The sequence below is a fragment of the Apodemus sylvaticus genome, chromosome 12 (genome assembly GCF_947179515.1).
Source record: "Apodemus sylvaticus chromosome 12, mApoSyl1.1, whole genome shotgun sequence".
Lineage (NCBI taxonomy): Eukaryota > Metazoa > Chordata > Mammalia > Rodentia > Muridae > Apodemus > Apodemus sylvaticus.
The window spans coordinates 99,108,047-99,134,142 of NC_067483.1; the positions used below are offsets into that span (position 1 = coordinate 99,108,047).

Here is a 26,096-nt window from a genome sequence, read left to right on the forward strand (position 1 = left end):
GAGGCAGGCAGATTTCTGAGTTTGAGGCCAGCCTGGTCTACAGAGTGAGTTCCAGGACAGAGAAATCCTGTCTCCAAAAAACCAAATGCAAAAATCCAAAAAAACCAAAAAAAAAAAAAAAAAAAAAGGATACTCTCCATAAAAAGAGGTGTTGGGGTTTTGTTTTGCTTTGAGTTTGGGAGGCACATGGCATGGTGAGTGAGGTCACAGGATGATTTTTGTGAGTCAGCTCTCTCCATCCACCTTGTGCGGGTTCCAGGGATCAAGTTCATGTTGTCGGACTTATGTGACAAACACCTTCACCCACTGCCTTAGTCACTGTCCTACTGCTGTGAAGAGACACCATGACCAAGGCAATTCTTATAAAAGAAAGCACTGAACTGAATGAGGGCTTGCTTCTGAAACATCCTGCCTTCAAATACAGTCACACAGTGGGTCAGATGCCACCGGCATGTGAGCAGCTGCAGGGAATTCAGCTGCTGAAGAAACTCTGGGATAATTTCAGCTGAAAGCTGGCAGACCTGAGTTTCAAAATGATATTTCAAATTTGGAGAAAATACTGATTGACCCCGCTGTCAAGAGGTTGAGTCATGAAGCCCCCAGCCTCTCATATGCTCAGGTTTTCAGATGAGGAAGACCCCCACTGCCAAGCATATACCTGCTCCACGGAGGCCTACAAACTCATCTCATTCAGATAAGTCTTCACCAACATACCCAGAAACCTCTGAGAAAACTCCAGGCACCTTACAGCTGTCAAGTCTACACAGAAAATGAAACATCAGTAAATCAAAATCTGGGTCAGCACATCCCTTTGATGGTAAAAATGAGAATTCGGGCTTGAGGAGTAGCTTAGTGTAAGATTCTGGTTTGTTCAGGGCCCTGAGTTTAGTCCCTGGCACAAGAAGGAAAAAAATAACAAACAAATAAGCAAACAAAAACAGGAAAGTGAAGCCTTTCACTAAGGCTTGAGAAGCTAGCTCAGTATGCTTACATTATAGTTTTTACACTTTTTTTTTTACCATTTTAAGTTTTTTACAATTTATTTTACCATCTTAAATTGTGTGCGTGTGCGTGTGCGTGTGCGTGTGTGTGTGTGTGTGTGTGCATGTGCATGCGCAAGAGCTCACAGAAGCCAGAAGAGGGCAACAGATCCCTCAGAGCTGGAGTCACAGAAGAACGTAAGCCGTCGGTGATGGGAGCCCACCAAGGATCCTCTGAGCAGGGTCTATGTGTTTTATCTGCTGGATTCAGCCCCAAGTCACTTTTAAAATAGTTATGAGGCTGGAGCGGCAGCTCAGTGGTTAAGAGCCTTACTGTTCTTCAGGACATGTAGGGCTTTGAATAAGAATGGCCTTATAGGTTCATATATTTGAATACATGTGCCCCAGTTTGTAAAACTGTCTGGGAAGGATTAGACGATGTGGCTCTGTTGGAGGAGGTGTAGGCTTTGAGGTTTCCCCAGTGACTTGACCATCTCCTGTTGCAGATCAGGATGTGAGCTCACGGCTGTTCCTGTGCTCCTCCATTCATGGCCTCTAACCCTCTGGAACTGTGAGCAAGCCCCCAGTTTAATGCTTTCTTTTATGAGCTGCCTTGGTCACAGGAGTTTTGTTACATCAGTAGAAAGTTAACTAAGACAGGACCCAAGCGCATTTAACCAGCACCGGTCCAAACGGCTCACAACCACTGTAGATATAGCTCTGGGGGAACTGATGCTCTCTTCTGGATTCCATAGTCACACACACACACACACAGACACACAAACAAGCACATACTCATAAATATAAAATCAATCTTTTTTAATCTTCAAACTTTCTCCTAAGATTGGAAGAAACAGGTGTCAAATTTCAGAGACTAGTTTTCCTCTGTATAATAAACATAACTTGGATGGTAAATCACGCTCCCTTTTCTCTTCTTCACTTAAAAAAAGCCATATTTTAAAGCTTTCTTCTTTTTGACGAGTTCCTTCCAAGAAGGGAAAGGTTGAATTTCAGGTCATTTGTCCACCCACTTCCTGAGAAAAGCCACTTCCTTCACTGTGGTGGCAGACCTGCCTGAGACCAGGGGAGGCCTTAGCTGGGGCGTGGCGCTGTTGCCAAACTCCTCAGAGGGGTCAGGTCTGTCTGAAGACCTGCGGGTTTCCATGGATGGTTTTGTAATCCTGAAACTCTCCCAAGGAAAAGGAGGGGTTAGAGCTCCCGGGTCAGGAGTGCGAGAGGGAGCAGAGGCAGCTGGACCATTTCCACGCCTGCAGACTCATCCCAGCCTGGTTTCCGAAGACTCAACAAGGGCCATTTGGCTGGGTTTTGATTTTGTTTGTTTCTTTTGTTTTTGAGACAAAGTTTCACTGTGTAGCCCTGGGACTGCTATGTAGGCTAGGCTGGCCTGAAACTCACCACAGGTCATCTGCCTCTGCTTTGTAAATGCTGGGATTACAGGTGTGTGCTATCATGTCTAGCTTCAGTTGAGATTTTGACTCGGGACAAGAGGGACAGATAGGGGTACTTTCATGTCCCATACCAAAAAGACACACTTGTACTCCATAATAAAAAAAGAATCAACTGCATGTGTTTGTTATTCCCACACGCTGCTGGTGGTCTGTTCTGAGTTAACCCCTCCTACACCAGACTCCCTGGAAGAGAACAAGGTTGACACCATCAAAAACTAATGAGACTACATTTCAAGAAAGCCTGGGTCACATCCAGAGAATGAAGGAGAGACTTCACAAGTCTTGAGATAGTGGCTGACCACCTAAGAGAGCAGACTGACGGACTCACCGTGCATATAGTCTTCTGGCTAGAGATGGCGCACAGACGCAGAGACAGAGGCTTCTGGGGGGGGAGGGGAGAGGGGGATGGTAGGGGAAAGTAGAGGGAGAGAGAGAGAGGGAGGGAGGGAAACTAAGAGAGAGAGAGAGAGAGCTGGAATTAAAGGTGTGCGCTAGCACACCCTGTTCAGAGGCATTGTGTGCCATCACAGCCGCCCAGAGGTAGTTCTTCATGGGCTGACTACACTTCTCAGCCCACCTGCTATCTGGATGAAGCACCCCACCCTATGCTTGCATAGCTAAATACTTCTTGGTCTCCTGCTTCTTGGTCTCACGCATCTTCGCTCATCTTCGCTTGGCTGAGAGAGGCACAGCTGAGAACTTTTCCTGTTGGCCTTCGTCCCTCCTGCTGACTCAAGCCAAGGCTGAGGCCTGGCTGTTTCTGCTAGGTCGTGCCACTGCTGCTGATTTGTGTTTGGTCTAACTTTAGGATATGCAATGTTTTCTTGCTTTCCAAGAAGAAACGCTGAGGCAGCAGGGTGGGCAGTAGGGGCAGCGTGCTGGACAGGAAAGCCGCTGGTTAATAAATACAAGAAATCCCTGGCTCTTGATGGGGCTTTTGAACTTCATTGCCAGGCAGGGTGAGAGGCAGCTTCGGGCAACACTTGCTGCTGGGAAGCTTGCTCTGGAGTGTGTGGGTCCCAAGGAGCCACAGTCCGATCTGTGTGGGTCTGAAGCACCACTGACCTGTGGGAGCTGGGCTCCACTCTGCCCTCTGCCTGCACCTGCTGGACGGGCCCCCACTGAAGGAATACCACCAGTGTGATCTTCCCACGCAGGCCTCTACTTTCCTCACAGCAGAATCTTCCTGACTGAAGTTAATCACAGCTGCAATCAGTTCTCCAAAGGACTGGACAGAAGGACATACAGCATGCATTCTTCTCGGAGCTTGGAAAAATCCACACTGAACAGGACCTGTGTTCCTGGAAGCCTATTCTTTGAGGAAGGTGGGCCTGTCAGTCCTTGGCACTTCTGCATTTGTGGGTATTTCTTTGCTTTAAAAAAAAATGCTGGGCAGTGGTGGCGCACGCCTGTAATACCAGCACTCTGGGAAGCAGAGGCAGGCAGATTTCTGAGTTTGAGGCCAGCCTGGTCTATAGAGTGAGTTCCAGGACATCCAGGGCTATACAGAGAAACCCTGTCTTGGAAAATAAAAAATAAAAAAAAATTAGCCAGGAAATGGGAAATCATTTGAAATGTAAATAAAAAATATATTGAATAAAAAAAAAATTAAGCCAGGTGTGGTGGACTTAAATCTCAACACTCCAGAGGCAGAGGCAGGAGGATCTCTGTGAGTTTGAGGCCAGCCTTGTCTACAGTAAGTTCCAGGATGGCGACATAGAGAAACCCTATCTCAAAAACAAAACAAAACAAAACAAAACAAAACAAAAAAACCCAATAAACACACACACACACACACACACACACACACTGGGGAGATGACTCAGATCACTTACTGCGATCCCACACCCACATAACAAGCCAGGTTGTTCTCTCGTATTCTCTGACCACCCAGTGCTCTCGGGTAGAAACAGGAAACTGACTGTAACTGGCTGCTGGCCTAGATGAACAACTTCAACTCCAGGTTCAGGGAGCGACTCTGCTTCAAAGAAGGTGGGGAATGGCTTTTCGTTCATCCGTGTGCACATGCGGCACACACGGATGTTACAATGGTCCAAGCTCGGCCTTGTAGAGTGTTCCTGCAGCCTAGGAGATGTTCCAGAAATGTGCGGAAAGCCTAGGCTAAACAGACAAGGACTCTGTCTCAAAAACAAAACTAAATTCAATAAAACTAATTAAAAAATGAGGGCAGGGTAGAGCACCTGCCTAGCGAGGACTTGATCCTCAATACTGCACACACAGCAATGATAGTAAGACTTACATATTTGGTATAAAGGTAAGTATAATTCATGATGATGTCACTACTCTGTATTCAATTACCAATCCATTCCTTTTGTTTTTATCCCCTGCTTCCTGGCTTGAATAGAAGTTAAAACATCTCTTGAATAGATGTTAATACTTCTCTTTTTTTTCTCTTTTGGGGAGGAGGCAGAGCTTCTATATGATCACGGAGGTGGACTGGGGTGCGGGATGTTTCTACACTATCACGGACCATATCGTGTGTGGAAATGTTGGCTCTGGAGAGGAGCCACACTGTTTTAATCCTGTGCCTGTGAGGTATTGGGAGGGGGGAGGTGAGTGGGTTTAGATCTAGAAGAGATGACTTTAGGGTCAATCCAGTCTACCCTCAGGGGAGTGACTGACAACCTTTAGGTACTCATAGACACAGGAGTAAGGTTAAAGAAGCCATGTTTTCTCTCTCCATAGTTAGAGGCCCTTGTTCCTCCTATAGGCCCAACTGTCTGTCCAAATAAAAGTGCATGTGTTTGTCAGGCCTCCTGTCCTGGTCACCTAAATACCAGGTCACCGTGTCATATATGGAATTTTTAAAAAAGTAGATGTAAGCATATTAACCAGTGGGGAAAGTTGGGAGGAGTTCTTGGGCCACCAACTAAACAGGGACTCTGGGTCTAATGCACAGCAGAAGGATTAATACTAATCCTTCCATCCTGAAAGCCTGGAGATACCTTTTGTTCTGTGGGGACCATAATTATTGGCAGTCCGGAGAACAAACGTTTAATCTTCCATCTATCCTTGCCCTCATCTGCCTTCTCTTAAGCTAGAAAACTGCTTTGTTTTTAAGAGAGAAAGTGTGTGTGTGTGTGTATGTGTGTGTGTGCGCCCCCGCCCCCCATGTACATATGATTGCAGGTACCAACAGAAGCCAGAGGAAGGTATTAAATTCCTTGGCACTCGAGTTCCAGGAGATTGTGAACTGCCCAACATGGATGCTGGGAGCTGAACCTGGGTCTTTTGCAATACATGCTTTTAATCCCAGCACCATCTCCAGCCCAAATAGGAAAGTTTTACCAGTTCTATTGGGTCTAGGGACCATCCTCAGTTATTTTAGACTATCCTCTTGTAGAAGACATAGTCATAGTATCCAGGCTTCCAATCAATAGACTCAGCCAACTTTTGACTAAAAAAAACAAAACAAAACAAAACAACTTTTGGAGGGGTGGGGGAGGAAACGTGTCTGTGTTGAGCATGTGCAAACATGTTCTAGTCAGTATCCTTGGACAGACTCCAACAGCTCTTGACAGAACATCTACACTGCATTGTCTGTAAGTAGTCTAGAGGTAACTCAGAGCATGTGGCAGGGTGTGCAGACATTGTGTCACGCACACTCTACGGGAGGATGCTGTTTGCAGGCACTGCCATATCATATACACAGTGAGCCCTGAGGAAGATTCCGAGGGATCCTGCAAGCCAGTTTCTCAAGGATGCTGGTGGACAGCCATATGTCTTTTAGTCTTTGCATCTTTTACAGTCCTTAGCTATCTATAGTTTGAATGAAGCTGTCTTGAAAACTCAAGCAGGAGTCTAATGTCTAAGGCTTTTTGCTAATGCTACTAAGAGGGTGGAAACCTCATCTGATTATGGTCTTCAGAGGCTGTAGGGATGTGATTAGGTTGCTGGTGTGGGGGCCCCATAATTGAACCTTGTTGGCTTTATAAGGGAGAGTCAGACAAGGAAGACCTCTCTACACTCTTGCCTTGATGTGGTGAAGCACAAAGGCTCGGCCAGAGCCTTCAGCTGCTACTTAGGCCTCATACCTCCAGGACTGTGCACACAACAAACCAACCAACCAACCTCCTTCTTTACTAGCCTGCTTCAGGTGTTGAATTACAGCAGCGGAAAGCTAACATGTCTTGGATGCTATTACTGCTCCACACTGCTACAGTGGAAAAGTAGCTATCGACAATCTATAAATAAATGGGTATGATTGCAATTCACTGAGGTTTGCTTTAAAAAGCAGCAGATGTGCACCTGTAATCTAACACCAGGGAGACTGAAGCAGAAAGATAAGGAGTCTCAGGCCAATCTGTACTATGAGGTAAGATCACGCCTTAAAACAATAACAAGACGAGGCAGGTAGAAAAACGGATGTGACCTATGGTAACAGCTTGCCGAACCCAGAGCTACTAGCACGTCTTTCACTTTCTGATCGCATTCTGTTTCTCCCAGACCACTCTGGTGTCTGCTGCATGCTAAGCCTTGTGTTAGACATTATTAGCTCCCTTAACATTTCTGTTCTCACTTCATTTCTGGTTTCTTTAAAATTATTGCATTTTCTTTATGGGTGGGGTGGCAGTAGAGGTCGGCAACTCTCACCTACAGTGTAGGATTAAACTAAGGTCATTAGCAATGGCAGGAAGTGCTTTACCACTGAACCAGGCTGATTAGGTGCCTTTCAAACAGAGACAAGGAGTGAGAGGAGCCCTTAAAGACAGAGCTACTGGCATTCCACAGTGGTGGTGTGGAGGAGGCATTTTTGTATGTGGGTGAGATGTCCCTTGTTTCTCTCAGACACAAATGTGTGTGGATGACCCCTTTCTGCCTGTGGAAATTGTCTCTCATCCCTAGGTGTCCAGGCCACACTTGGAATCCTAGTACTTAAGAGGTTGAGGCACAAGGATCATGGTGAGTTCCAGGCCATCACAGACTACAGACTGAGATCCTGTCTCTCTCTCACACACACACACACAAACAAAACACAGAGTCTGTTATCATTTTAGAAAACTCCAAGGCTGACTCTGTGAGATCCCTACTGTGTCCTTCTTTCTTAGGAAGAAAGCCAGCAGCCACATAACATAACCCCTGTGACTGCATCAAACAGCACAATATGAAGTCTTGAGGTCCTGTTCTCAGTTATCCAAGCTCGCTAAGAAAATCATTGTGTGTGGCATATACATGTGTATGCATGGATGTTTGCACACCACAGCGTGGCTGTGGAGGTCATAGGATAACTCTGAGGAATGAGTTCTCTCCTCCCACATTTACAGTCCAGGGACCACTTTCTGGTCCTCAAGCCTGTGCCGCAGTCACCTTTAGTGGCTTAACCATTTAGTCAGCCCCTCCAAGACATTCTATAACCAGCTTTAGTTTTACATTGTTAACCCACTCATAATCACTAGCCAGCTGGCTGGGTTCCCAATGGCAACCACTACCGAGCCAGCCAAATGCTATAGTGTGTTGGAGAAGATTGCTTACCTCTCTGTAGTTGCCACTGAGCACAGTTCCCTCACAGACAGCTCAGTGTCTCTAATAGTTACCTGTGGCCAGTGCACCATGTTCAACATGTGTGCAGTGAGTGGCAGAACCTATGACAAACCCAGAATACAATGACCACAAAACAAAGCAGATGAGAGATGGCACACAAGGCAACAAACAGAAGTACCACTGCTGGTTCCTAAACTCAAGGCCTCGCACATGCTTGGCAAGTACTTCACCCACGGAGTCACACTGCCAGCCAGATGTTGACTTAACTGCAAAGCTGGAATCTAGCTAAGCCTTTCCCTTCCTGAGTCACACTAGGCTCTTTTGGACAATACATACTGCCTGACCACCAAAGAGGAGCAGGGCATGGAAGAAAAGTAAAATGGACATCTTAGAGATTTAGGGAGGTTCTGTTTAGGCCTCAGAAAAGAATTTGAGCCCTGGGTTTGGACTGAGGGCTGGATGAGGGCAGAGGAGGCCCTCAGAGTCTTAGCAGACCTTTTTGTTGGCACGAGGAGGCAGGCTTGGCCCTGGGCTTGTGGTGGGAATGATAAGGAGAAGCCCTTTCTAGGCTGCTCTTTGCTCAATGTTCTCTGGAAGGACTAACAGGCCAGAGAGGGTGTTGTGCCTGTCTGCTAGGGTGGAGTGTTACCACTCAGCCCTGTTTCCCCAAGGTTTTGTGATTAAGGGAGGATCCAGGGGTGGGACATGGGCTTGGTGCTGGGAATGATTCAGATGAGGGCTTACCGGGGACAAGGTGGAGCTGGGTGGCTTTGGGTAGGACTGCCTGTGGCAGGCAGGGGCAGATCTGGGGAGGTGTGTCCCTCCATAACCCAGCCTGTGACTCTGAGGCACGTTACTAGGCAGTCATCATCCACTGAAGGTCTTGGATGTCCTTGGCTTAGATCTCAGTGTAGCTGTTTGCTCTCTGTGGTCTTGGCAAAATCTCCAAACTAGATTTGCCCGTTCATAATGCAAGTTTAGAAAGCTAAGTGGGGTGATTCCCCTACCTCTCGTTTCTCCAGCTCTTGACAGTAGTAGCTGGCACTTCAGAGGAGAGCAATGCTAGGTGAGACCAGGTTGTGGTTGTCCAGGGATGGCTTTCTCTGACATAAAGCAGCCCCAACGTGACAGTTGGTAGCTGTGTGGCCACACGGGTGAACAGAACCCAGCCTGGGTTTGTCATATATTCATTAATACTCTTCTCATTCCCTTCTCATCCTAAAAGAAATTAAAATATTCCTGCAGGCCCCTGAGCTCTACACCTCTGGACACCTAGGTAACGACAGCCTAGGCTCTGGAATCCGTCACAGTCACGCCAGGCTCAGTTTTCCTTCATCTCCCAGTTTTGAGTCTTGTTGCAAGCCGGATGGGCTGAAATGGTGAACACACACACACACACACACACAGGCCTTTGTCTCCCAGGGTGTCCACCTGCCACCTGGGGAGGGAGTCTGCAGTGGCCCTGTGGCTGGTTACACTATCTTTTCCGACCTGTATCAGCTGCATTTCTTATTTCGTTGACCAAAAACACCTGACAAAGGTTGCTCACATTCTTCCCTTCACGTACACTCTTCCCACTCTTCACTCTGGGGAATGGATGCATTTATTAGACTTACTTACAGAGCATGGGTGACCCAAACCCAGTCTCTCGGTCTGGCTCCCCCCGTCCCCCTGGACGATGGCTCCTCACCCCCACGGCTGCATAGCTGAGCTTCCTTTCCCTAGGCTTCTCCAGCCTATACACTTCCCCAGCCTACACACGTCAGCTGCTCGCGAACTCCCAAGGCCTCATACAGTTAGGGCAGGACTGGGTTCAGTCGGCTGGGGAGAGTTGCTGGATACACTAGATACACCCTGGACCAGGGTGCTCCCTTGTTCTCTGAAGGGATGTTAGCAGTCACCAAGCCCAGCTAGGATGGTCGTTTGAAGACTTGTGAAGATGGTGGGTAATTCACTTGGAGGATGGTTCTGAACACCATGAAAGCAACTCAAGGAAGGGTCTGGTCTGGCCCACAGGTTAAGGAGACAGTCCATTATGGCATCTGGAAGGCACAGCTCCAGGACCGTGAGCTCGCTGGTCACACTGTATCCATCATGGTCAAGAAGCAGAGACAAGAGCCGGGCTTGGTGGTGCACGCCTGTAATCCTAGCACTTGGGAGGCAGAGGCAGGTGGATTTCTGAGTTCGAGGCCAGCCTGGTTTACAGAGTGAGTTCCAGTACAGCCAGGACTCCACAGAGAAACCCTGTCTCGGGAAAAACAACAACAACAACAACAACAACTACAACAAAGAGACGATGCTGATGCTGATGCTGATGCTGATGCTGATGCTGCTCAGCGACCTTTCTTCTCTTACTCGGCCCAGGCCGTCAACACAAAGCATGGTGTGCTTCCACTACATCTGAGGCTCCAACCACAATTAACCTTGTCTAGAAACTCTTCACAGACAAGCCCAGAGGTGTGTCTCCTAAGTGGCTCTAGATCCTGCTGAATTGACAGTTAACATTAATTGTCACGGTACATACAGTATTTCTGTGGTTGTTTTGATGTATTGCAGGAGGTAGCTGTCTTCAGTGTGGGAGGGGTGGTGTGAACACTTAAATGATAAGTTCCAAAATTTTGTTTGTTACTTTTTAAATATTTACTACAGGCCAAGAGCTGTACTGAACTACAGGAACTGAAGATTACAGCTCAATAACTAAAAAGCTGAAGCGCCTGTCCTCAGACAGCTTGCCTTCTCTGGAGGAGGGAGGCAGATCTGACTTTACCGACTTTCGGGCACTTCTCAGCATTGCCAAAACCCCTGATGAACTCTCTTACCTGGACCACAGTAGCCTTCATTGTCATGTCTGCTTCTGGACCTGCCCTTTCACATCTGTTCCTATCCAATCACATCACCCCTCCAACATACTCCTCTAGTCTGGTGGCTTCTCTTCTGTTGTATTCAGTGTGAAGGAAGAGACCTTGGAGACACAATAATGAAAAGAGTGGACCTGGTATTTACTGTTCTAGGTTTGGGTGGTGATAAATAAGGTCATTGAAGATAATTTGCTACTCTGTCAGAATACCTAACTTAAAAACAATTTGAGGAGAAGAGTTTATTTGCTCATGGTGAAGCAGGCCTGACGGAGCAGAGCTAATTCCAACACGGCAGCCAAGCAGCAGAGAGACAGAGTCTGGAGGAAAGATAAGCCTCTGTTCTCCCCAGACTTGTCCTTGGGGCCTCCTCCTCCAGCTAGGCTCCACCTCGGACAGTTTCCAGAACCTCCCAAAATAGCACCACTGTCTGGGGACTGATCCTTCAACAGTGAGCCTGTGGGAGACATTTCATACTCAAGTCATAACAGGTCTTGAGTCTACTGAGAGTCTCAGATTGAGGCTGTGGCCAGGACTCTATCTTCCCATAAAGCAGTCTGTGGACGTGGGCCTCTCCCCAACACCTGGAAGCTCCCAGCAGCTTACCGAACAGTACGGGCCCATCAGCTGGCCTCCTGGGTGTCAGTCCCTGGGTGAGGGCCTGGGTGACTTCCACAGTTCTCCACCACAATCCCTGACCATTCCAGGTGTCATTGACATCCAACTGCTTCTGGGACTGGGCTTTGCCCTTTGAAAACTTCAAGAAGGCTGATGGAATGAACCAGCTAATCTTCCTTCTGTCTCCATTCCTACAGCTAGTTTTGAGGTCACATCAGTCATTGTCTCCCTCCTCAAGACCTTTTCAGAGTCCACTCCTCCCTCCCTAAAATTTCTACTGTTTTAAGTATCTCATGTGATGGCGTGACACAGACTTCTGTCCCTAAGTGGGGAGATGCCATGCCCTCTTCAGATCGGGCTGCTGTCCTTTCCAGTTAGGATGAAGAGTGTCTGAGATGCCTCAGTGGGTGCCTTGAGTGCCAAATTAATTCTCTGTTGCCCACACAGTGTCACCAGCCTATTGCCACCTGATGATATAATTGCCTCATCCAAGTGGTGATTCCTTTCCTTAAATCCTGGCCTCTTGGCATGTTGAGCAGACTAGCCCATTGGGTAGACAGCAGCTGCAGTGTGAAGCTTCCTGGCATTAATATACTCCCCATGATGACAGAACCTTCCTGTCAGAAACCAAGACTTTTAAAGTCCCAGAGATTAAGGTTTCGAGAATGAGAGCACAGATTCCTCAAGCAGGTCACTGGGAAGGGTGGTGCATGGACCTCCCTTGGGCTTAGACTGAACCTACTGGGGAGACAGTACCTTACGATGGTCGTTGAATAATAGCTCAACTTTTGCAGACTATTAACTCCAAGATGGCTCCTCAGCTGCAGCTGAAGGTATCCACTTCATCACTCTGAGGCCGACAGCTCTGGCTTGCAGACAGGCTGTGCTCAGCGAACCATACTTCTTGGTTGAAAAGGGAGGTTCTCAGTTTAAGGCAAAGTTGTGTTTGGTCACATGGTAGTGGGGAAAGGCCCAGTAAACCTCTCAGGATTGGTGCTGGTCAAGGTGCTGCTGGTTAAAAGAAAAAGTTAAAAAAGAAAGAAAGAAAGAAAAGAAAAAGCAAATCACAATCTGGATTATCAACTAAAAATCTGTTTCTTGTTTGTTTTTGGCATGTTGAGACAGGGTTTCTCTTTGTATCTATGGCTGTCTTGGAAGTTACTCTGTAGACCAGGTTAGCCTTGAATTCAGAGATCCATCTGCATCTGACTCCTGAGTACTGGAATTAAAGGCCTGCATCACCACCTTCTGGCTAGAATCTGTTACTTTTTATTATTATTTTTTTAAGATTTATTTTATGTATATGAGTATACTGCGGCTGTCTGCAGACACACACCAGGAGAGGGCATCGGATCCCATTACAGATGGTTGTGAGCCACCATGTGGTTGCTGGGAATTGAACTCAGAACCTCAGGAAGAGCAGTTAGTGCTCTCAACCACTGAGCCATCCCTCCAGGCCCGAATCTGCTACTTTTAAGTTAAACATTCATTTATGTATTAGCAATGCTGACTATGAAATGTCGGACCTTGAATGTGCAAGGCTAGGTACCACATACGTCATGTGGGGATTGGAGGAAGCATTGAATGCGCCAAGTCCTAAATAATATGTTGACAGTGTGTACAGATATCTACCACAAGATGTTTATGGCCTGAAGACTGCTCCCTATAGAGATGTCTCCTACCAAGATTGGATCCAGCTATATACCATAAACCCCACCTCCTGTCTATCTGTACGTAATAGTCTCAGCTCCTTGTTCAGCAAAGGCCCACCTCCCTGTTCACCTGTATATAATAAGCAGTGAGCTTCCTGCACACTTCAACTTCTCCATCAGAGAGTCCTGCCCACTCTGTCCCAGCTTTTCCTGAATAGCTGTCCTTTTTTCATTCCCTTGGTGCTCCAGTTTAAGAAGTCCCCTGGAAGCAGGGCAAAGACTCTGCAGCATCATTTAACAGTGGGGTTATCTAATGCCAGACCTCACATAGGCAAGGTAGCACAACTCCCCTGCAGACATCACTTAACAGTGGGATGCTCTGAAAGATGCTTGTTGGGTGGATCGTCCTTGTGTAAATATCATACTGTGCTTTCACTGTTACAGACCTTGATGGGGAGGTCAACTCAGGTGGGAGGATTGTTTTTTCCTGGCTATACACTTATGCTACACTAGAGACTGTAAGGAATAACATATTTGCATATCTGAACACTGGAAACATACAAGAACACCAGGCAATCTGAAAGTTTCAGCTCCAGCATCATTTCACAGGTCTCTGACAACACAGCGGTTGACAATTAGTTATGCCTTGTGTAACATTCAGCAGAGCTTCCTTGTACAGTTTAACCACTTTCTTCCTGTAGCACTGCCTTTTGAAACTATGGTATATTGCAATGAGGATGCAGTGTACTTCATACATTATCCTAGCTACACAGATCACCTCTGTTTTATCATGAGTGTAGGTGTGTGTGTGTGTGTGCATGCGGGAGTGCGCATACATCTCCACCCACAGTCAAGGTACACAATGTCTCCATTGCCACACAGTCCTGTTGTTGGCTTTCCCTCCTTTACTCTATAATCCCTGACAACCACCAATCAGTTTCTCATTTTTAAAATATCATTTCTCCATGCCCGTAATCCCAGCACTCTGGGAGGCAGAGGTAGGCAGATTTCTGAGTTTTAGGCCAGCCTGGTCTACAGAGTGAATTCCAGGACAGCCAGGGCTATACAGAGAAACCCTGTCTCAGAAAAAAAAAAGTCATTTCCCAAACATTTGGTAGGAGGTTTGGTGGCATAGCTCAGCCCTTGTACAGTTTGCAAGAGTCCTGGGTTCAAATCTCAGCACAACAGAAAGACAAGCCAGCACAGTTGTCATTTTTTTAGAACAGTGTCATACAGCGATGACCTCTTTGTGGAGTTGCCTTTTCAGGCTGTATAATTTTTCTGAAAATTCATCCAAATAAAACAGTTGTGTTCACCAACAGCTCATTGGTTAGCACGAGCTCACTGGTTTGTCTCATATTCAGCCAATGAATGCCGCCTAGGCTGTTTCCAGGTTTGGGGATATTCTGAACGCCTGTGAACATTTGTACATAGATTTTTGTGTGAACATTTTTCTGGGACAAATTCCCAAGAGTATATTTGCTGGTACTTAGTAATTGTAGTAATTGGACATTAGATTTTTTTGGGGGGGGGGGCTTTTCGAGACAGGGTTTCTCTGTATAGCCCTGGCTGTCCTGGAACTTGCTCTGTAGACCTGTAGACCAAGTTGGCCTCGAACTCAGAAATCTGCCTGCTTCTGCCTCCCAAATGCTGGGATTAAAGGCGTGCGCCACCACCTCCTGGCTGGACATTAGATTTATTGAAAAGTGTAGGCATATTGTTATTGTGCAGTGTATAAAGATTATCTGTGTGTAACTCAAATGCTGATTTCTCTGTCTCCATAACTGGTCATAATCCAGACATGGCATTATAATCCTTATTCTAAGAATCTTCCCTCTCAATGTTGTGTCAACACTGCTCCCCATTTATTCTCTGATTTGTCAATAGAAGCTGGTCAGCCAATGGCTGAGCAGGGGACAGAATAGGGTTGGACTTCTGATGGCAGCAGGAGATGGGTGGGGAGAGGGAGGGGGAAAGAGAGGGGAACACACCTGGAGTAGAGAGAGCCAGACCCGTACTTAACTGCAAGTGTCTCGGGGATTTTGGCTGGGAGGTAGGCAGATTAGATGATTAAAATAAATTAATAAGTGCTCAGCTGTGTTGTGCCCTAAATCTTGATTAAATAAACCTTATAGTCTCTGTCTCATTTATTTGGGAGCCAGTGGGGATAAAGAAAAAAAATATTACCTTTAAAATTGCACTAACAAAAAAGTGCCAAATGGTTCTTCAAACTGGCCACATGTCAGCACTCACCCTGGATGTCTGAGGGACTGGCTCCCAAGTCTCCCCACACGTGGGGATGCTATGTCATCTCATTATGGCTTCAGCTTACGTTCCCTGTGGCTGATGCTTAATTACTTCTGTCCTCTTCAGCACAACTTCTCCCTGTTTTCTAGCTGGACACTTCTTAAAAAGTGTTGGGTTTTAAGAGTTCTTTGTATACTTTAGGCATTAATTCTTTGTTAGATATGTGCTTTGCCAAATTGTAGCCTTTCTCTTTCTCAGTCTCTGTCTTTGTGTATTTTAGTATTCATACACATGAATGTGGAAACCAGAAATTGATATCAGGTGTCTTTCTTTATCCTTTTTCTCATTTGGAGACAGGGTTTCTCACTAGACCTCGAACTCACTGAAGGGCTAGAGGCTGAGTAATAAGCTCTGAGATCCTCCTGTCTCCACCTTCTCCAGTGCTGGGATTATAGGTGGATACCACTACACCTTGCTTTTGATGAGGGTGTTGGGATCTGAACTCAGGTCCTTAAGCTTACACAGCAAGCACTTCACCCTCTGAGCCATCTCCTTAGCCCTGTAGGTTACCTTTTCACCCTATAGAACAGCCGTCTCATTTTAAATTTATATTCACTGGATTTTCCATTCCATGCCTTTTGGTGTCCATTCTTTGTCTATCCCCAGAACCCAGAGGTTTTCTCTTATATTTTTTCCTGAAAATTTAATAATTTTACATTCAACCTGTAAGTCCATGATCCATATCAAATGCATGCAAATTATGCTTTAATTTCAAGCCAGGTAAAGTTATTTTTTCATAGTTGAAAAGCCTATTATTAGCAAGGCGTAGTGGCACTCATGTTTAATCCCTGAACTTGGGAGGCAGAGGCTGGTAGATCTCCGAGTTTGAGGTCAGGCTGGTCTACAAAGTGAGTTTCAGGATAGCCAGAGCTACACAAGGAACCCTGTCTGAAAAAATGAAGACAAATAAAAACAGCCTCACCCCATACAAAAGCGTGTCTGCATCTGGCAGGCGGGACAGCAGAGCTGTGACTGCTGGGTGAGTGCTTTTGAGAGAGAGCCAGTGGCACCACAGTGGCCAGTGAGTCAGTCCAGATACCAACTGTGGACTCATCCTGTCTGCCTGGTGCCATGGTGGATGCGTTCTAGTGGATACCACAGAGATGCCTTTACTTCATAACTGCATTTATGCCCCTCCTGCAGACACCCTGACTTCTGACTTTCTAATTTCTCTGCCAACTTCTTGATCCTATCTGTGAATTTCTTCTTCAAAAATTATTTATGTGCATGTGTGTTTGTCTGTATGAGTTTATGTGTACCACATACATGCAAGAGCCCACAGCGACCAGTAGAGGACACTGGATTTATAGGGACTAGAGTTACAGGCAAGTGTGAAATCACTGTCTAAGCACCGGGAACAGAACTTGGATCCCCTGAAAGGGAAGTGACAGTGTTCTTAACCTCTGAACCATCTCCCAGGCTCCCATTTCTTTAACTCTCTGAGATTTCTTTCCTTGTCAATGAATGATAGGCACATGGTGGCTCAGATGTCCCCCACCTGCCTTCCAGGGTCATCTTGAAATGGGTTATAACCAGCATCAGTCCACTTGAGACTTAATCCCATGTGCGACTATCTCCCCTCCAGCTCTCCCAAGTTGCTCTTTCAGGATCCTCAGAGCCCATCCCTGTTAGCACTGGTGGCAGGTGAGGGAGAAGCAGTGTATCTGGAAGCTTCACTGCTTTTTCCAGTCTAACCTCAAAGCCACTATGCACTCAGTTGGTAGAAGCCATAACTGTGGTTAAGAGAGAATGGAATTCAGATTTGCCTTTAATGTGGGAGAGCAGACTGTGGAAGAATATGTGAAGTTGGCAGTGCTGAGCCCTCTTTGGAAGAAAGACACCATCTATCAGAAGGTCTCTCTATTCTGGTAAGCCGGAATGTTGTTTCCAGCCGGAGCTGGGTCCTAGGGTTTTCCAGATCATTTTCAGTGCTGTTTCTTCGGCGCTTGCTCTCTGGCTGTCCACGGAGTTTCACCCTGAGCACACAGACTGGCACTCAGCCACATGCCACGTATTACATGGGGCTCTTCCTCCTTTTTGGCATTTTATCTAGACATTTCCAGATGACCTGGTTTCCCTAAACTTCAGTGTCTTGTTTCTCAGCCTCAGCAAGTCCTCTGGTATGTGTTCTCCATTCTGGTGCTACTCTGTGAGAGTCACCTCCACGACTGTATGCTCGACTCCTCTGGTTCCTTCCCTTGGCTCGCAGATCGGTGCTGCCTCTTGTCCAATGTTTGAAAATCTCTACTTTGTTCCCCTGACTCACTCTCCCAGCTGTTTATGAGAGTGAGTCCTGTATTTGTTATTCCTTTGTTGGTAGAAGCAGAGCTGGAATTGTGGAGGTAGCCCAGAAGAATTTGATTATGAGCTGGATTTGGTCTGTGACAAAGAGACATACATTGGAGAATGACCAAGTGTTTGTCCTGAAATTTGAGAGGCGGCATTTACCAAGACTAGATCAGCTTTTTATTAAATTAAGTTTTTTTGAGACAGGGTTTTTCTGTGTAATATAGCCTTGGGTGCCCTACAACTCACTTTGTAGACCAGACTGGCCTTGAACTTACAGAGATCTGCGTGCCTCTGCCTCCCAGTGCTGGGATTAAAGGCATGCACCACCACACTTGCCTTTTATTTAATTTTTTTGTGAACCGGGTGTGAAGAACAACTTGTTCTTCATGAGGGTCCTAAACAACTGGAGCCTGAGCTATCCCAAAAGCTGTTGCCTGTCTGTGAGATATGTTCTTCTAGCTGGGCTGTCTTGTCTGACCTCAGTGGGAGAGGTTGTGCCTAGTCCTGCAGAGACTTGCTGTGCCAGGGGTGGGGGGAATACCCATCGAGGAGCCCATCCTCTCAGAAGAGAAGGGGAGGGGTGACCAGGAGGGGGACAGTAAATGGGGTGTAAAGTGAATAAATAAAAATAAAACATTTATCTGGGCAGTGGTGGCGCACATCTATAATTCCAACACTCTGGGAGGCAGAGGCAGGCGGATTTCTGAGTTCGAGGACAGCCAGGGTTACACAGAGAAACTCTGTCTTGGGGAACCCCCCCCCCCAAAAAATTTGTGGATCAGCCTTATAAGTAAGTGCTTAACTTTAAGCATGTAAACTTTGAGAGGCCTGCTGAAAGCCCAGGTGTGCATGTTGGCAAGCTGTTAGATATGTAAGCCAGGAGTTCAGGTTAGAAGTCAGGTTACAAACACAAAATTCAAGAGTTGTCTGGGCATAGATGGTGCATGGAGCCCAAAGCCTAGTTAAGATCACTAGGGAAGTAAGGCTAAGCAGAAGAGAGATTCTGAGGAAACCTCAAATTGTGTCATCCCTATCTGACCATTCTATCTGTGCGACCAGCCTACTCTGCTGCTGATCTCTGCTGGCCTGGCACTTCCCATGGCCATCTGGATCTAGACTGACTCAGAAATTTCTTTAAACAGCGAACAGCCACAGAATCTTCTGGAATCACTTGTTTCACCTGGCTCCAGCAGATGGGCTCTTCTGCCAAAACACAGGATAGGAACAAGACAAATGGCCTACAACTAGAGTGAGCTCTACCTTGGCCAGAACCCCTTGGCAGTCCTTGGTGTTGCTCTTGCTGGTGACTCAGAAGAGGAAAGACCAGACCTATTGCCCTGGGTCAAATGAGTCATGTTTTTTGATTCTGATACTATCCTTGGCGATGCTACTCTGTGGCTGCCCCCATGTTATTTCTCAAAAGATCAAGGACATTCCAGACATCCCTAGTTTCCCTATGGAAATTAGTGATTTGACCGGAACTACTAATATTAGCATATTTAAGAATTACCTGTATGAGCCAGGGGCAGGCAGATCTATCTCTGAGTTCTAGGCCAGCCTGGTCTACAAAGTGAGTTTCAGGATAGCCAGGGCTGTTACAGAGAAAACCTGTCTCAAAAACAAAATCTAACTTATTTGTGTGTGTGTGTGTGTGTGTGTGTGTGTTTGTGTTGGGGATGTGTGTGCAGGTACCATGGCACACATATGGAGGTCAGAGAACCAGTTGCTTCATTTCCTCACTATATGAGCCCTTGGGCTTGAAGTCAGACCTTCAGAGTTGGTGGTAAACACCCTCACCCACTCAACTATCTGACCATTTTTACTAGCATTGTTCAGTTACATGCAAGAACTGTTACACAAATATTCATGAAGCTATTAATAAAAGTTAAAATATTGAAAACTACCTACATACCAGTGGTCAGGGCTGATTAGTAGGTTATGGTATATTTATAATAGGTATTCACTAAAATAATTTTGTAGATTCAGGGAGGCTTTGGAATATATACTTGATAAATATATGGATATTTTGATGGTCCCTTTAGTGTAATGTCTAGGGAGCTGTAAGTATAAACAGACCTGAGGGCTCCTTGTGGGCATTCCCAGGAGTGACAAGGTGACAGGCAAGTCTGAGCAAGATGGTCAGAGGTACAGGAACTCAACTCACAACACTGAAGATTTCATCACAACGAAGAATGGTCATTCAGCCATTCAGTAGTGTCCAAGCTGAAGAGCTGACAACTGAGGGTGATGGCCTGTTGGATGACTGACCTCAGAATCCTGGATGACCATTACAAGACCAGTCTCAGGAGAGCAACTGCCAGGTGCGGGGTGTTGATGCCTGAGTGGGTGGGAGAGCATAATCAGGGAGCGAGGGAACTGTTTCAAGAAAGACACAGAAAAAAAATGTATGTTCACAACATACATTTGTGCGTGTGTATGATGATAGTGTCTTTAAAAAACCACAAGGTGAATCCAAAAGGGGGATGGGGCAGGAAACAAAAGAGACACTGTAGAGGTGGGCTTGTACAAGATAGGATGGTTTTGATCTCCAGTTTCTACTGCAGCAGGAAGCATGGTGAAGAAGTGGGTGGGTGGGTTTAAGCTTTTGGGAACACAGGGGAGAACTCACAAAGGCGGACTCTCTATGGAGTAATGTGGATAGTAGGATCAGAGATCTTACAGAGGGTGGAGTCTGCTCTAGACAGCAAGTACATGGAGTAGAGATGGAAATTTCTGTCATCAAGGATCCCTTATGGCTAGAGGGAAGCTTTCTCCAGGAGCCTGGTTGCGTGGTGCAGGCAGGAAGCAGGAAATTTACTTTATCTGAGGAGGACAAGCGTTAAGTCACCAGAAGTGACTGAAGCTTCTTTTCTTTGCTCAAAGGTTTGGGTAAATAAGAATAAACAAGTTGGGTTTTTCTGGGGAGGTAGAGACAGGGAACAGTGGGCAAAGGGAGCTTTTCTGCCCTGGGACCCAGGGAAAGCCACTGAGCTTTGTGGTCCTCTCTAGCCCATGAGAGGTTTTTACAGAGGGATGCTTCATGCTTAGGAATACCTAGGAGTATCAGGGGCTGGGGCACGGAGCAAGGTCACTGTTAAGGTCAAGGGAGGACAAAGCCTCCTTTTTTGATGCTCTCCCATCTCACTTGAGACCCCAGGGCCAACACTTCAGGTTGCTCTGGCCCTTGGCATCTGTGAAACTCAACATGATATAGATATCCATTTCCCTCAGCTCCTAGCTCTTCATCCAAAAAGGACAACCGGGCCACCAAATTACATCCATTCACGAGAGACATTCCTAAACTGGCAGCTGGCCTCATGTGCAGGAAGGGGAGCTCCTGTTGCCCAAGGGAGTGAGAGTGAGCGCAACTCTAAATAGAAGACTTTGGGGGGCACACATTTCCAAAAGCACAGACACACTATGGCCCACAGGGGTTTTCCAGTGCCTGAACTGCTAGTACGTTATTTTATAGACCTATTTCACTCAATCCTAAAATGCTGCTTTTCAGTAATTCTTAGAAGGGCTGGAGGTGTAGCATGGTAGCATGTGCAAGGCTCTGGATCCTTCAATCTTGAGCAATGCAGAGAGCACAAGAATTTCAAATAATCCTTGGAAACTTATGTATGTGCATTTTAGGAGGTGGGAGGTACTGAATGGCACTCCCTGACATGGTATGTTTGCCAACTCCATGTCAGCAGCAAGGTCAGAGGCTTAAGTCTGTTTCATCAAGGATTACCTGGTATACACTGCTAGAGAAAAAGGGCTGCTCTGTAGAATTACCTTTAGACTTTAAAAATAAGGAAGACTGTTGCCAGGAGTGGGAAAAGGCTCAGCCTATGACATTTAAATTCAAATCTATGTCTTGGTTCAAACCTGGGAAGGGGTCAGGCAGCAAGACTGCTGGATAAGAGACACGAGGATGCCACATTCTGTATGATCCTGTAAACTGGTAACCAGCACCTGAAGTACACTGGAGGAATGGGCTTGTTGGAACCACAGTGCTACATTTGTCATGGATAGTATTTTGGCACCCATGTGACAACGGTAATACATTTGGCCGGTACCAGAAATAACTGGGGAGGTTAATTGAGGGAACAAGACAGTCTAACCAATGTTGTGCAGCCATCATTGCTTCTGTGTGGGGTAAAGCAGGTGCTCACATGGCAAGGGGTGCGCTCTACATTTTACTCTGCTCACTGCTGCCGAGCTCACAACAGAACTAGCGAACAGAAGAGAACCAGCTCTGCAGGGCTGCTCTTGTTTCCTTGAAAAGGTGGGTGCTTTACAATAGGGGAGCAGAGCTGGATGTCAGGAGAGGGATAGTGTGGGCAGCCTGGGGCTTGTAGCTGCCTTGATAGAAGTCTGCAGTTTATAGCCTTTTCCAACTATAGGCAGCAGATAATTTTTAGTGACTACCTGTTGTAGATGGCAACCTCATAGAAACATAAGCAGATTACTACTAAAGCATGTTTATCAAATGTGGGCAACAACTCCTGCTCTGCTGCCTGCCCTGTAGCAATAATGGCTGACAGTAACTATATTTGCTACTGTGCACCAGGCAACATCTTTAAAAAGCCATGTTTAAGAACCATATAAACCAACTTCACAGACAGGAAATTGCCCAGAGCCAACAGGGTTTGGATTCAAAGCTAGAAGTGATCATTTTACATAAAGCATAATAAAAACATGCAAAATATAAGCATTTGTTAGCTTTCTGTTGCTGTGACAAAATACTTTGGGTAAGTCAACTTTCACAAGATAAAAGGTTTGACTCAGTTTCAGGTTTCACCCATGGTCACCTGGCCCACTTTTGGAGCAGTGGTAACCAGAAAACAGAAGACAGGAAAGACTTAGGATCTGAATGTCCTCTTCAAGGGCAAGTTTCCTGCCCACCTAACTTCTTCCCACTAGGCTTGTCCATCACCTCAATAGTACCGCAGGCTAGCTAGCAGCTTAGCCTTGATCACCAAGGTCCACCAGGGGATATTTCAGATCCAAGAACTACAGGCATTGTGAACAGGAGGGAACTGAATTCTAAATTTTTATAGGGAAGTGACTGGTCCTTGACACAAACAGGTTCACTCAAAGGGCTTGGCAATCTGATCTTTGTTTCTCTTTCAGGTCATGAAGCACCACCAATAACATAACTTCCTGTGATAATTGACAACCCGGTGCCTCACATAGGACTTGGACCCAGGTGATGAATACTAGGGGTAGGTGAAATGGAAAGTCTGCCAATCAAGGGCATTTTGTAATACACCACTGCTATTCCTACATAATGGCTTAAATACAAATTTAGAGTGTCATGATAGAAAAGGACATGCGGCAAATAGGGAAATCAAAGAGAAACAGAGAAGTGGAACATTCCTGTATCCTTGAAATCCGTTTCTGGCATAGCGGGCAGGGCAATAAGCTTTTGAGACCATACAAACCTTTAGTAATACAGCACTCCTCAGTTGTGTTGATGATGCTGTAAGTACACCCAAACATGAAATGCTATTTTTAAACAATGTGCACGTATATAGAGGGCATACATGTATACATTTTCTTCATGTGCATATGCACATGTGTATATAGAAACACAAGGCTGACATCAAGACTCTTCCTCAATCATTTTCTATCATATTTTTTTGAGACAGGGTCTCTCCTTTGAACCTTCCTAGAGCTGGAATTACAAAAGGGTGGCCACACCCAGTTGGCACATGCCACACCCAGAAATTTTGTGGGTTCTGGGGATCTGAACTCTGGTCCTCATGCCTGAAGTATTTAATCCACTTAACAGAGTCTTCTTCCCAGTCAGGTAATTTATTTTTTATTTTATTTTTTTATTTTTTCCAAGACAGGGTTTCTCTGTGTAGTCCTGGAACTCACTCTGTAGATCAGGCTGGCCTCGAACTCAGAAATCCTCCTTCCTCTGCCTCCCAAGTGCTGGAATTAAAGGCGTGTACTACCACCGGCCAGGTAATTTTTTTTAAAGGCGGAGTTTATCCACATTTTTTTTCTTTTTTCTTTTTTTTTTTTTTTTTGAGACAGGGCCCTGGCTGTCCTCGAACTCAGAAATCCTTCTGCCTCCCAGAGTGCTGGGATTACAGGTATGTGCCACCACTGCCCGGCCATCCACAACATTCTTTAGTAATAAACCCATATACACTCTAGTTTGCACTCAAATACAGGCCCAAATAAAAACAATTTTTAAGACAACAAAATGGCTATTCTGAAGTCCCAGTGAAGCATTAAATTCCAGTTCAACACAATTGTAACTTGCCTGTAACTTTTAACTAATATCTAAAGGGAGGGACAGCATATGAAGAATTTTCCATTATTTCAAGACTTAATGAGCTAACTGTTAGTCTGTAATGTGGCATGGGTCCCCATGGAGCCCCGTGAGCTGCTGAACAAGTGCTTGCGCTGAGCCCTTCTGAGGACTTCCAGGAGTTTAACCCTAGCTTCCCAGGACACGATCTCAGGCTCCCTTCCCACATTTGCTGTGAGATGTTGTTTTCATTGCTTGGTTGTGAGTGGATCTGTGAGACTATTTGGCCTTTTCTTTGAGAGCAATACCAAAGGAAGTCTCTCTTGGGATTAGGAAAAGCACAAATACAGCCCTAAGAACATCAGTGTATTATGATAGGCTTTCAACAGGCACATTGGCTAGACATGTGACCTTTACAAGCATATGGCCACAGGCTGAAATTCTGTAAAAAAAAAAAAAAAAGTGTGGGAAAGGAATATGCCTATCAAAGGAGAGCATATGATGGTGGGAAGGACAGTTTGTGGGAGCCCTCTCATGGGCCCCATAAACACAAACAAACACACACACACACACACACACTCATTGCGTTTCCTATCCATAGTGTTAGTGCAGGTTTTGTGTGTGTGTGTGTGTGTTTTGAGATAGGGTTTCTCTGTGCAGCCCTGGCTGTTCTAGAACTTAATTTGTAGATCAGACCAACCTCCAACTCAAAGATCCGACTACCCCTGCCTCCTGTGTGCTGGGATTAAAGATGTGTGCCACCACCACCCAGTTTAGTGTAGTTTTAAAAGGCGTAGGGAATAGGTTGTTGGCTGACCCCTTAACACAAAGGCAGCTACAGAGTTTTGTATGTGCAGCCCACATTGAGAGACATTTTCATTCTTTTTTTATCAAGTGTCATAGATACTGTTCTGTTGCTATGAAGAAACAAAATGACCAAGTCAAGTCTTTTTCTTCTATAAAAAAAAAAGCATTTAACTAGGAGGTGGGAAGGGGCTTGCTTACAGTTTCAGAGGTTTAGTCAGTTATCATGGAAAGAAGCACTGCAGGTACACTGGCAGAAGCCATGCGGGAAGGCTGTGGCAAGCATCTTTCCTGAAGAAGGCCTGCAGGTTTGCATGGCTACGATGGGTGAACCCCGAAAAGGGGGAAGGCATAGCCCCAGGAGCTTTGACCCAGGATTGCTTCTTGCTGCTGCTGCGCCTTCTTGTGTGTATCATTGCTTTATTCCTCAGTTTTCTGACATGATGTGACTGGGCAAAGACCCTTTCTACCTATAGTCTGTTTTGATTGATTCCTGGACATTAGCCCACACTGTAGGGTAGATTCCCTGCAGAATCAATATGAAGATGTACTTTCATGAATTAATGTTTAGGTGAGTTAATGATTTTATAGAATTCCTGATTTGGTTAAAACAATTTTAGGAAGTTAAAATAATTGATAGTCCTAGGAGATGGTTTTAATTGTTTTTCCAGAAAATATATAGAAATACAATGAGCTTTCATACACTAAAAACATATAAATTGCACTACAAAGAAAAATCACCTTGGAACAAATTAATGATCAAGGAAAAACATTCATTTATTCTAAGTCAGGTCCAAGGATGAGGCCATGGGTATACACTATGATAAAGCAAGGCCATGTGAACTATTGAGCTTATAGAATGAAACACTGCTTTGAACAACATCCTGCTGTAACTCCCTTGTATAACATTTTATCTATGAGGCCTTTTTTTTTTTTCCTAATAGAGAACTTTTGTCTGAGAAGCTATATAAAGGCTAAGAAAAAAAGTGACTGTTGGGGCTGTGTTCCACCCACCGAATGAGTATGTGTGCACATTTGTGAATCTGAACTGGTAGCCGGGCCTGCTGAGTGTGTGTGTTCAGGATTCCCTCCCTCCCCCTTTTTTGTTTCTTGCTAGCTTCTTAAGAGTTAAGAGTTCAGAGTTTCTCAGCAAGCACTCTGACTGGCCCAAGCAATTAAGTTTCTTTTTCTAATCCCCTGATGCTATCAGGAGGAATTAATTGCCAGAAGCCATCAACTCTGCCTCCAAAACAGCAACAGAGCCTGAATTACCAGAAGCTATCAGCATTTGGTCCAGCCATTTTTGTGTTCCACCTCAATTTACCTGGATGTCAAAGCCAGTCTTTGACAATACATGGAGCTGAAGA

The 26,096-nt window shown here is 45.7% G+C and overlaps 1 protein-coding gene across 1 annotated transcript in view; it reads left to right on the forward strand.

The window, feature by feature from the left end:
- The window catches only part of Nek2 (NIMA related kinase 2), a 712,524-nt gene that overhangs the window by 380,619 nt on the left and 305,809 nt on the right, over positions 1-26,096 (forward strand). The window lies entirely within an intron of this gene.